Source organism: Pelmatolapia mariae, linkage group LG3_W (genome assembly GCF_036321145.2).
Source record: "Pelmatolapia mariae isolate MD_Pm_ZW linkage group LG3_W, Pm_UMD_F_2, whole genome shotgun sequence".
Taxonomy (NCBI): domain Eukaryota; kingdom Metazoa; phylum Chordata; class Actinopteri; order Cichliformes; family Cichlidae; genus Pelmatolapia; species Pelmatolapia mariae.
Window position 1 is genome coordinate 15,080,876 of NC_086229.1, and position 13,712 is coordinate 15,094,587.

Below are 13,712 nucleotides of genomic sequence, written 5' to 3' on the forward strand. Positions count from 1 at the left end.
TAGACAGAAGAAGAAGTGTCTCAAAACACTTTAAAATTACATTTGTTACAATACAACTTTATTTATAGAGCACAGTTAAAAAACAACAGTATACCAAAGTGCTTAACAAAAAAAAGCAGAAAATAGAACATAAATATTGCAAGACCAAAACAAAGTACAAAATATGCTAACAGGTCGATGTCACTAATACACAGAAATAGCAATGAAATGCACATCAAATAAAAACATGGTAAAAGCACAAAAGCATAAAAGAAATGTATAAAAGAGAAACAGAATAAGTCTACAAATCAGGTGCAGCCAAGGCAAACGCACGGTCACCTCTAGATTTCAGCCAAGATCTCGGCTGCACCAAGATTACCCGAGTAGATGATCTTAGTGCTCTAACAAGGACAATCTAAGGAATTCGATAAGGTAGCTCGGCGCTGTGTTGTTGATAATTTAAAAAGTAAGCAGCAGTATTTTAAATTGGATACGATATTTAATGGGCGCAGTGCAGATCAGCAAGAACAGCAGTAATAGAGGCAAACCTCCCAGACCCGTCCCATCCTGGCAACAAACTGTTCCAACTTCTACAATCTGGTAGAAGGTTCCGCATCATCCGGGCAAGGACAGAGAGACTCAAGAAGAGCTTCTATCCTCAAGCCATCCGGACCCTAAACCAACCCTAAACCGACTAAAAGAAAATCGTAGGTCGCACCAGCCTTTCGCGTATATCATGGTCTATCTACCATATCGTGGTCTACACCAACCAAAGGTAGTCAGGGGTGGGACCTCTGATAGTCCTGTCGGCCTACGTGTTTATGTTTGAAAATGCAGGCGCATAGACAGAGGTGAGCAGTAGGCTGGGTTTCAATAACTGATTTAAACTGATTTTAGCTTGAATAAAGCAACATTAATTCATTAAATCCTGAATTCATCTTTCAATATAAATTAATTTTGCCAGGAACTCCAGGAGCTCACAAAACTATTTCAGGAACCACCAAATAGCTACAACAGTAAATGAGAGCAGGTAAACAGATTCCACACAAAGACAAACACAGAGCGCTGAGATGTTGGCTTTCTCGGTGTGTTCGTGCCGTCGGGGCTGAAAGTCGACATCTCACTGATTCTGAGCTGCAGGTTTTGTCCCTCTTTGACCCAAATGTACTTCAAGAACAGTTTCCCATCTCAAATCTCTGTTTTCTGCACAATCTTTCTTCTTATTATGCACCAGTCTACCATTGGGTTCAGCACTGTTTTTCTTCTTTTCCCCAAAAATGTTTATTATTAACGAAATTAAAACTTTTTAAAATTATGCCAAATTGCAAAATTCTTAGCTCTCTAATCAAACCTCTGTAACATTCCTCTGCTTCACTGCAGCAGCATCAGGTAATGTTCAGATGTTCATTCATGGTTTTCTTCAGTCTTGGTTCTTCTGCAGAAGATTTTTAAGGCGGTTATCTGTTATAAAGCTGGCAACATGATGCACTGCATTTACTATGGTGAGTGTGGAAAGACCATGGCCGGCAATACTGATACACAGTGTATCCAGAAAACACATTGTATGCTGTGATAAATGCACTGCCCGAGTGTCCCCTCTCCCCACTGACTTTAAGCTGCAGGCAGCAGCAAAAAAGGTCATCAGACGATGATTAAGTTTAACATTGTCTACAATATTGCCAAAGATTGCCAAAGCACTTTAAGCACTTTCTCAGTAACTTAACTTTCTTGTAGAAATCTGCTTCAAATAAAGAACTTTGTGTTGACAAGATTGTTAGTTAATCATTTATAAATCAATATTGTCTGTATGGCAATTTCCCCCTGAAAAAGTGCAAATGTAAAAATGTGGTCTTAATTGATGCGGTTGAAAAATCTGGGTGCAGCGAAGCAAAAGGTTAGTCAACAGCCATCACTTTATATGGCTTTAATATGCCTTTCCAAAACGGTCAGATAAAATGTTTTTAGTATCATCAGTAACTGACCCATTATTTTTAGTTCTTGTATTGCAATAATTCTCATTGCTGCATTTCTAGTTAAAAAAAATTAAAAAAAAAAAATCAGGCTGGAGAAAAAAGATTTGTTTAAAAAGGTCAAAAATGAATATGATATCAAATATCAAATCCAAGGCAAAACTATGTACGCTCTGACCTCTGACTTTAAGCTCCACTTGTTTCTTCAGCAGGATGTTTCCCTTCCTGCTGTAGACGGTGCAGGTGTAGGTGTTTGTGTTCCAGTCTGTGGGGTGTTTCAGTTTCAGACTGAGGTCTCCTGATTTCAGCAGGTCTTCATTCATCTCTGTAAACCTGGTGCTGTTCTTCAGGCTGGTCAGAGCCGTTCTTATACACATGGACCTTCTTCTTGTTCTCCGTCCACTCCACTTTAGGGAGTTTTTTTTATCAGACGAACTCTGATTTTGAAAGGCAGCTGGACAGACTCCACCCCTGAATCCACCTCCACCTGGGGGACTGAGAGGACAACCAAGCACAACATGAGCTGAACAGGCAGCAGAAGCTTTTTCTTCCTCATCAGTTGGAGGTAAATTGCAGCAGACCCTTTCTGCATTTTGGATTGGAGTGGAGAAAATTTACCCACTGCTAGGTAAGAGAGGCTGGCCTTACTTCTTTTATCACATCCTACTTATGTGAGGTAGTCTTTTCTGCTGTGGCTTCAATCAATATAAAAAAAACTACAGTTCAAAGCTGGACATTGAAAATGAACTCAGAGTGGTGGTTTTAAAACTCCACCCAGGTTTGAGAAGATCTGCAGCAACAAGCAGCTCACACCAGCCACTAAAACGATGTCAGGATTAAATGTGTAATTTTTACACAACAAACCTTAATTTCAGATTTTTCCTTTCAGGGAGTTGTTTATGTTTTTCACTCCATTGTACACGGAGGACCTAAAAGAATCACACTATGAAGATGGTTTGTTTTTCTGTCATTTAAAAGAGTTTATTTTATTTTATTGAACCTGCAATTTATTGATGTTTAATTTTATTTGTTCAAATGTTTACAAAGGTTTCTTGTGTGAAATAAACTGCAATGGATTTTCTTGTAAAACAAAGGGGGGTTAGCAAAAAAAGGTTTGGAACCACTGGGTTAAGATGATTAGAGATAAAGATGAAAATGTACCAGCGAGTGAAGAAAGTGTGTTGAGGAGATGGAAGTAGTTTGAGAGGCTGATGAATGAAGAAAATGAAAGAGTGAGAAGCACAGATAAAGGAAACCGTGAATCATTATTTCAGAGGATTAGTAAGGAGGAAGTGAGGGCAGGTATGAGAAAGATTAAGAGTGGAAAGAAAAGAGGGCAGTGGACCTTTTTTGATCAGACTTTCTAACACATCCTGTTGTTTAACAAGTATCCTCTCACTTTAGAGAGAACTGATTTTCACAAACAAGGGTGATGTGCACTGTCAGTAGAAGCAGAGCAGAATACAAGTGCATGCATGAGAGGCAGACAGGTGGGAAGGTGAACATGGAAGTAGCAGAAGTAGTGAAAGTAGATGAGTTTACCTACCTGGAGTCAACCCTTGAAAGGAATGGACAATGCAAAGGGAGGTGAGAAAGGAGAATGCAGGCGGGGTGGATTGGGTGGAGATCAACATCAAAGGTGATTTGTGACAGAAGGAGAGCAGCAAGACTGTTAGGGGTGGATGCTGGAAGAGGGGGAGATGTGGGAGGATAACTTGTGGCAACCTTTAAAATGAGCAGCCAAATGAAGACAAAGTAATCTAATCCAGGTGATTAATGAATGTGTATAGCCTCAGTATATTCATTCAGCCAAAGAGATCTGGCACAGACACAATGTGCCTCATTTAACTGATTACTTTTGGGGACAGAGTCAAAGTGAACAAAGGCACTTTGATGGCACGACTTGGTCTCAATATAAAGAATATTGCAGAAGCACAACATTTTCCCATCATCATCAGTGAATCAAGTTAATATTATATGAAATACAAGTAAAACTAAGTGCACACTGACCTCTGACTTTAAGCTCCACCTGTTTGTCTATCTGGAATTTTCCTCCCTCCTTGTTGTAGACGGTGCAGGTGTAGGTGCCTCTGTCCTTGTTTGTGGGTATTTCAGGGTCAGACTGAGGTCTCCAGTTTCTAGCAGGTTCATCTCTGTTCGCTTCCTGTATGCTGGGCTTTGGTCTTCAATCCTATCACAACCATTCTGGTGCACATGGACTTTGTTGTTGTATCTGTCCTTTCATTCCACTTTAGCATCTTCAGGTATATTTTTTGCTTTGGTTTTGAAAGGCAGCTTTACAGACTCCACCCCTGACTCCACCTCCACCTGACAGTCTGACAGGACAACAAACAACATGAACTGTACAAACAGCAGCAGCAAGTTTTCAGAGTTTTAAAGAAAGCTGAAGGACAGCAATTCTTTCAACTTCTGGACCTTTGAGTGACAGTTAAGGAGCCACCAGGGGACACTTGTTAACCACTAGTGTGTCTGGCACAAGAGACTCACCTGACATGAAATAGTGTTGAAAACTATATATGAGACCCCCAAAAAACACAAGAACAAGAAGAACTACGACAGCTGTGGCCCAAAGTGGAAGTTTTTCTGTGGAGAAACAAAAAATAAATGCATAAATAAATTATGACCTTTGAATTGTGAAGTTAATCTGAGCCACTGTCCACCAGCTCTGACCTCTGACATAGTGCAGCACTACTTTCTGTCTCAGGATGTCTTTGTCCCTGTAGATGGTGCAGATGTATCCTCCTGTGTCTCTCTGTGGGCTGTTTCAGGGTCAGACTGAAGTTTTCAGCAGGTCTTCATTCATTTCTGTTCGGTCTCTGTAAAACTTGTCCTGTTTCATAAGTTTGCCACCTTTGTTTGAATACTCCTGAACTATCAAGAGTTCACGGTCAGAGCGAGTCCACTCCACTCTGGTGTTCTCAGGCAGGTCAGGTGTTGTTTTGCAGGGCAGGGTGACAGACTCTGAGCCTTCCTCCACCTTCACCTCCACGTGATGATCTGAAAGGACAGGAAACCAAATATCAAATATAGGACCAATAGCAGTCACACTCATGGCAAATGACAAGTTTCTGCATTTCTGACCTCTGACTTCACTAATGTGACTCACTACTCTTTGCTTTGAGTGGAAACTAAACTGGAATTTATGAACTGGTGCTACAGCTACAGACAATTGAGGGATCATAATGAATGTTTCAGTGTTTTAAAAGAAATCTTGACTTTTTCATCATGGACAATATGTAAAAAGTCTACTGACATTTGTCTCCCTGAGAAGAGAAGACAACTCTGCACAACTAAAAGAATGTAATGCCATATACCACAGAGGCTGTATCAGTAAGATCTTATTTTAGTTTACTTTCCTGCTCATGTTTGTTGTTTCGTTTTAAGGTTCGGTCCATTGGAAATCTTTCTGTTAGGTTAATCAAGACTTTCAGAACTATTCAGAAAAAACTTGGCTTTCTTGTTGCTTTTGGGACTATTTGAGCTTCATCTACTGTACTGACTTTTACTCTTTCATGCAGCAGGTTTGACCTTTGACCTGCAGCTGGATGTCACTCAGTCTCTGTTCTCCTCCTCCAGCACTGATGGAGCAGGTGTAAATACCGCTGTCAGTCAGTTTGGGTTTCCTCAGAGTGAGGCTGAAGTCTTTTGTGTTTAATGCATAACGACTCATTGATGTGCGCCCACTGTAGCGCTGGTTTTGCCCTTTAAGATCGTCTCCTCCTTTTCCTTGTAGGTGGACAGATTTGGGACTGAGGTCACTGCGAGTCCACATCACTGTGGGATTGTCCTCAGGTATCGAACCTTTGTAAACATAGTGCAAGAGGACAGAAGTCTCCCCCTCATATACCTCCACCACCACAGCCAGAGCATGCTGGGAAACTGTGAAGACACAAAAACAGAAATCAAAGGAATGTTTGGGTTTGATTTAGTGTTCAAATAATAGATTACAAGTAACATTATCTTTAGGGAACATTTTACAAAGAAATGACAACATTTTAATCTTTACATATTTAAATAGAGTGAAAAGGCTGCTGTGTCTGAAGGAGCTCTCGATGTATCAAGAACAGTTTAATGCTCCTCAGCACAGATTATCCAAGTGTCCTTTTCTGTCCTGAATGGATGAACACATTCTCCCAAAACACTCCTAAGGAAACATTTGGGTTAGGTCCCAGCTGCAAAAATGGACCACTAGGAGCAGAAATAGCTTTAAATGATCAACTAAAAACGTTCCAACATGCAGAGATGTAGTCAGTGTTGGGGAGTAATGGAATACATGTACTGACATATTTAAAATACACAATATGAGAAACTCTATTCCGTTACAGTTAACGTTTACATAGGTGGTAATCAGATTACAGTTACTTTGTTGAAATAAATGCACGGCGGTCTTTTCCTGTTTTATATATTATAGGCTACTTAGGTTGTCCCCACTCTATGCCTTCTCCAGTGTTGGTGATTAAACAAGTTCGGGCGCAGGTTTAGCTCAGTTGGATGAGCATGTACACATATATCACATGTTGCATGCATATTGCTGTTTCGAGCATGACTCATGGCCCACTTTATTTATTTTTGTTTTTTTTACTCAAATTCCATCAGGGTTTAATAAAGTTTCTCTGATTCTGATTAGCAGAAACCAAAACCAAACACATAATAAAGGCTCTAATGCAAGCGTCCTGCTGGTGGTGTCAGTTACACAGTGAACCCAGAGCCAGCAGTGCACGGGCAGGAAATCATTCCTCACTTGGAAACTTGGAAACAGACAACCTTGCTGCCCATGGACTTGCTGGTTTCAGTGAGAGTTTCAGATCTACATATTTCTGTAGGTTTTGTCATGCCACCCAAACAGAAATGCAAACAGAAAATGCTGTTACAGGGAATTATGTAATGAGAACAAAAGATGCTCATGATAATCTTGTGCAAGAGCTTCAGAATGATGACACTGAGGAAAACTATGGTGTTAAAAACACCTGTGTTCTTTCTGACCATCTCTCTTTCTTTCATCCTGTCACAGGCTTCCCACCTGACCTCCTACATGACCTGTTTGAAGGTGTCGTTCCAGTGGAGTTGGCACATTGTTTAAAAGGTTTGATTTCTAAGAGATATTTTACCTTAGAAGACTTAAACAGAGGAATTCTGCGCTTTCCATACCAACATTCTGACAAAGTTGATCGCCCTCATCCAATACCCTCAAATTTTGCCAGGCGAGGGACCATTGGTGGGAACGGGCATGAAAATCATGCCCTTCTTAGACTGTTGCCTCTTCTCATTGGCTCCAAAGTTCCAGAAAGAGACGCCTTTTGGGAAGTGCTAATGGATTTAAAGGACGTGGTTCAGCTTGCCATGTCTCATACTTTTAGTGACGAGACCATTCAGTACATGGCCTGTAAAATATTAGATCACAGACAACTCTTTCAGGAAGTGTTTCCAAATGTTCGATTCAGGCCAAAGCATCATTACATCGAGCATTACCCGCACTTAATAAAGTGCTTTGGTCCCTTAGTTCATCTTTGGACAATGAGATTTGAGGGAAAGCATAAGGTTTTCAAAAAAATAATTCATGACACTCACAACTACAAAAATGTACTAAAAACTTTGGCAGAAAGACATCAAAGCATGATGGCATTTTATTTGTCCTCATCAAAGTTTTTCAAACCACCTGTGCAAACATCCAAAATGGAGTCTTTGTACATTTCAACATTACCTGCAGATACACAGCCATTTATTTCAGGTATTGCTGACAGCGACACAATATATGCAACAAAAAAGGTTACAATTAATGGCACAAACTTTGCAATTAGCATGTTTGTATGCACAGGTGCTTATGCTGCATTGCCAGAGTTCAAAGAGATTCTTAATGTACTGCTCATCAGAAACAACATTTATTTTCTCTTGAAAGACTATGACACTTATTACGTTGAGCACTTGCGTTCATATGAAGTAGCAGAGAATCAACAGAGGGGTCTCCGTCACAGTGTAAGATCTCTGTGCCAACTGTCTGACCACATGCCGCATTTTGCTTACAAGATAGCAAATGAACTCATTCTAACAACAAACCATTTCATTCCAGTGTCTGACTAAAGAAACAGAACTGAGACATCAGCTGATTCCACCAATTTGTGAACCAATGTAAAGGTAATTCATCTATTCAGTTTTTTTGTATTCACATAAATGTTTTTATATTTTTGCACTATTAATATTTTGTAAATAACTGCAAACACAAACATGCATTAAAATGCCACTATAATATGTGAAACTTCTCTGTTACAGAAATAAAAAATTCAGATGGAGGCAACAGGAATATTGAAGCTAAGGGTCATACTTGATAAGGATAACGCTGAAAAACTTATTTTGCCATCTCGTCCAAACAGTGTGCAAGCCCTCATAGATGAGATCAAATCTAGGCTAAATTTGACTTTTGACTTTCGGCTTCAGTTTCATGACCCAGATTTTGATAATGCCTTGTGTAATTTGGTTAAAATAGAAGACCTGCCAGCTATAGCATCTGTTAAAGTTGTCAGGTTAGTTGAGCTGGACCGGATTTCAACGAGCACTGATGACACAATCCTTCAGACTGATAGCACTGATACCATAGATTCACCAGAGCGTATTAGTAGATGGCCAGAGTTTTTTATTGTTCCGCCATTTTCTTATGAAGTGGAACATGTATTAAGAGAGGGTAATGCAGCATTTGATAAAGATGGGAAAGTAATTACACTGACACGAGATCAAAAACACAACATACTTGAGACAATGGGGGAAGAAATCTACAAACTAAAAGCATACCCTAGTACAACACAAATTGGCAAGGCTGCAGAAGCTTTAGTTAGAAAACATCCCTGTTTGAAAGAGAGGAATTCTGACACTGGGTGGGAAGGGTGGAAGAATAGCCTGAGATATAAAATGGGAAACCAAAGAAAGAAGTTGGCTAAAGCTGGCATCATGGATGTTGCTGTGAATGCTGGAAAGCGCAGCAGAACAAACCCAGATGGAGTTTCACCAAGGGCCAATATTAAAAGACCTAGGAGAGGTGAGGTCAACTTCCTTCCTTCTTATCCTTCTGGAGAAACAAGGGAGTCTCTGGAAACCAGAAGACTTGAGATGGTAGAGGAGTTCAAGAAGACCTCAGCAGAAAGAGACATTCCTCTCATTCATCAGCATATGATACACACTTTTGCACTCCGGCGTGAAGAGATTGTCACAACTTCTCCTCCTGTATCAGAGCTCAAGGACAGATGGCCAGCACTCTTTCATGAGACACAGGTAAGTAAAACTATGTATGTAACATTTGCTGCTCATATAGTATGCTGTGTTTTGCTTATAATATTTTTGGATACTCCTCAGCTCTACTTTGAATTTCATCGGATCACCAATCAGAATCTGCCACATGTGTTTTATGCTGCACTGGATGATTATGCTCCTCAGCTGACTGGACTATACAAAAAGAGGAAAACTGGACGGGTCGGTGAAAGGATGGAGCAGCTTTTGTTGGCATATGGAAAACAGGTATTTAAAAATACTAATTATTATTCTGCTTGCTTGGCAGTTGCCATTGTTATGTTTGTATATATTTCTATACATTTATTTATTTATTTTCTAGGTCAAAAACGACATCTATGCAACTAGAACAGCACCTTTGGCCAGCCTACCAATGTACCTCAAGAAGGATTCTTCAGAGATTTTCAAAACATGCAAGGTACTTGGGTATTACAATAATTTGCACATTTGAATTTAAAAAAGTTGAAAGGAGTTTATAAGTCATCTGGACTTGGGTTGAAAGTTGAAGACGTGAAGTTGAATGACTTATAAACTTCTTTCTTCCTTGATTTAACTACCTGGATGAATGAAAAATGAACCTTCACTGTCAACTTATAACATGTTATGATATATAGAATTTGAGAAACTGAAGAAAGCTACCTGACCATTTGTATTTATGCTTTTAATAGAGATATTACAGATGAATAATTGTGCACTCTGTATTATATATCTTAGGATGAAATTGAGTTCTATGAAGCCACAATTGCTCTGGTTGCTGATGTCGATGAAGAGGAGGTGCCTGGAGGAGTTCCTTTCTCACCACGCCAAGTGTTCATAGTAATTGAAGATCAGGTTGTTATGACTCATCACTCATGGACTGATGCACTGGTGTGTTTGTTAGGGCTAATCTATGCTCTGCATCTGAGCTATCCTGAGAAGTGTACTGGCTTTTTTGAGTTCATTCAAGTAGTGTTGCTGAAGCTAGACGATGAGAGAAAGCAACTAAAACCAAAATTGCAGACACTAAAAAAAGTGTGTAGATGATGTTTGTTTTCACTGTCAGTATATTCGTGCTTTTTCAGTTATCTGTGAATGGCTTCAATAGTTTAATTTGTTCAGGGTAATTTGCTTTCTAAAAAGCAATGTGGAGAAAGCTAAGAATAAGGAGACACTCAATATTTGACGTTTTGTTTGTGATTGAAAAAAATCTTCACATTAAGCTTATTTCTAAGAATACATTTTAGTTACATGGAAATCTTTTGGAAGATAACTGATAATTAGTCAATATGTACAATATACTTCCAAGCTTTATTTTTTAATTGTGTTATGAGTGCCAGTTCACTTGATTCGAGGTCACAAATACCTTTGAGAATATTTTTTGTTAGTGACATCCTTAGTTCAGCTGTGTTCTATAGTTGCATTGCTGTAGTGCATGTGATTTCATTATTATACTAAATGTTACTTAAAATTGTGATTGTTATGGCTCTAATTGCCTTTAGACTGTTGTTTTTTATGATGTACACCTATGTAGCAGGTCTACATTACTAAATTTGTGTTTTTTATATTTAATCGATTTTCAAAATGCTACAAAAACATTCAAAATTTCCTAAAAGCACACATTTTAAAATGCCTAATTATTTGTTATTTGATAATGGCTTTAGCAGTCATAGTTTATGACTGAAAGTATGGTTGTATTCATTCTGTCTTTTCTCTGCAGTTAAAGTTAATAAAAACTTAATGGAAAGAACAATATCTTGGTTTTGTGTTAATAGTACTTGAACCATTTGGTGCAATCGGTTTCCCCAATTGGATTAAGTTGTTTAAATACAACTATTTAAGTTAATTTAACTTAATTTGAATATGAGCATGTAACACTTTAAATAAGTTTGAATAAATACAGCATCTTAGTACAACAAATTTAATGGTTTAAGTTAAAACATACTAAATACAATGAGTAAATAAACATAATGCATTTGAGTTACATTATCATATTTGCTTTGGGTTCTCGGGACTCTAATGAAGTACTTAAATAACCCAAAACTGTTTAAGTTATAAAGCTTGAATCAATTGGTGCAATCGGTTTCCCCAAATCATTTGAGTTAACTTAACTTGTCAGGTTTTACAGTGTACTATCTTGTTATTGTTCTCATTTTTCAGAGGGAGACATGCAAGCATGGGACCTCTCAGACTCGCCAGACTCCGAATTGCCCGAGTATTACTTTGACACCCACTGTGATGATGTGATGCTGAGGCTCAAGACATTCCGATTCATCCCCGCCACACGCCTGTTTTTACGCTCATACACAGTCGATGGGACTGGAACATAATCCAGCAGGATTGCAGAACACACCATGACTGAACTGAGATCATCACAACATATAGTGTGATGGAAATTCAGTTTCCAGTAGCACAGCACCGACAGAACTTGCATGTTACAGATACGCTAAGGGAAATGAGAGTAAGGATATAAGCACACAGCCCCACTCCACTGACGACCTGCTGTTGGCCAACACCCTCAACGACTCTTACTGCTGGTTTGATGAGACATCAAGCAGCCTTGACACCTCCACCTTCCCCAACAATAGAGACACTTTGGTCCATCATCCCCCCACCTCCCCACTCCCACCAGCACAGAGCCATCACCACCATCAAAGACTTCACCCACAGGAGCCCCCTCCTCACTCCACAGCTATGAGGATTTCACACCACCTTCTCCCACTACAACCCTTCATATTCATGATGTGAGGACGCAGTTTGACCCTTTAGACCTACTAAAGAACCCAGTCTGCCTGAGCTTATCTTTATATTTTTACATGTTGTAGTGCCATTTCTGGGAGTATTTTAAGTTGCTATACATCAATACAACCATTATATCCCAAATTTTAATCATAGGTATGCACTAAGTCATCAGTAACTACATAAATTGCAATATTAGTATTTTTACACAAATTTCTAGTTAAAGTAATTTCAGAGGTTCATCCCTGAAAATTGCAAATGTAAAAAAGTTGCATAAAACAGTTTCCAAATTAATTTTGAGTGTCTTCATAGTTTTGTTTTTGAGATACACCAATTTGTATATACTGCAGCCACCAACTTTGAAATTCTCATTTACATGACTTATTTAAACATTCTCCTCTTCAATGCAAAATTCTTAAAAACATCTTTTATCCTTTAAGAGTAAATAAATCTGAAAGCTGTTCCATCCTAAAAGAGTACAACAATGTGTAGTTTATGATGTTCTAAAGGTTTCAGCATCTTTTTGAATTTGTCACATGTGTGGAAAGGTATGAGTGAGCCTTTGTATCATACTGTGAGTGATGCTCGTCAGCACACAAACCCAGAGTTTCTCTACAGGAACACAGAGAGAGTTATTCCCTGTACTGTAAGGACACATTCAGCATTGTGCAGTAAATCCAGATCATCCCAGTTAAATGATTACATGGATGTGAGTGTGGTCGTCAGAGCAGCACTGATCAGTGTCAGGTTATAATGACCAAGGTGTACACAAACACTAAGTTTGAGTGTGTGCAGTGAGACTTCAGTCAAAGCATTTAACTGAGGTGTGAAAAATAAGCTGAACTCTACAGCTTGTTGTGGTCCCCTGTGGCTTGACAGCCTTCCAGCTGTTCTCCAGCATTTTCATTTACAGTCATAAAATATCTCCACATGTTGCTCCTCTTTCTCTCTCTCTGCAGTCCAAATGCGTCTTCTGAGCGCATCTGAGTCACGTGACGGCACAGTAACAAATCCCAGCAGGGCAGGAAGAAGGGGGCGGAGCAAAGTGCGTCTGCAGCATAAGAAGAGGTGTTCACACAGACGGAGCTGCTTTTTCATCCACAGCGAGTAAATAGTGAACCTCCAGGAGAGAAACAAACTAAAGTATCGATCATATACCACTACCAACGTTTGGATCGATATCTGCATCGATCTGCACACCCTTGTCTCCTGGATCGTAGCTGAGATCAGCGTGAACCACGTGGGTCTCTGCTCCCTGACCTGTTTCCTCTGTTTGGAAAGAGTTCCAGCTTCATCACGGAGTTTCTCTCTGTTTGTGGGCTCATCTAAAGGTAAGCACCGAGCTAACTTCAACACTAGATTTACTAACTCTGCGCACATTTGCAGAAATCCCTTGAAACCAACACCTACTAGAATTACTGACTTTTTTATTTTCTGGTGCAAGTCCCGAGGTGTTAATCACCCCTGCTGAGATTTGTACAGGTCATATGCTCACATCCTGCTTTTGTTGTGCAAACCACCCATTGTCTTTGAGGCCTGGCACATTTGCTTTTGCACACACATACAAACGCTGCAAATATGTGTTTGTTTGACAGTGTAAGACAAAAGCAGCAAAAATAAAAACTGTACCAAGAGTACAGTCTTAATGGCTCACTATACAAACAATCTGGAGACATAAATACTGACACGTGTAATGTATTTCCCACAAATCACTGCCTCTATTTGTATCTGTGTCACTGCAGGACCAACGTG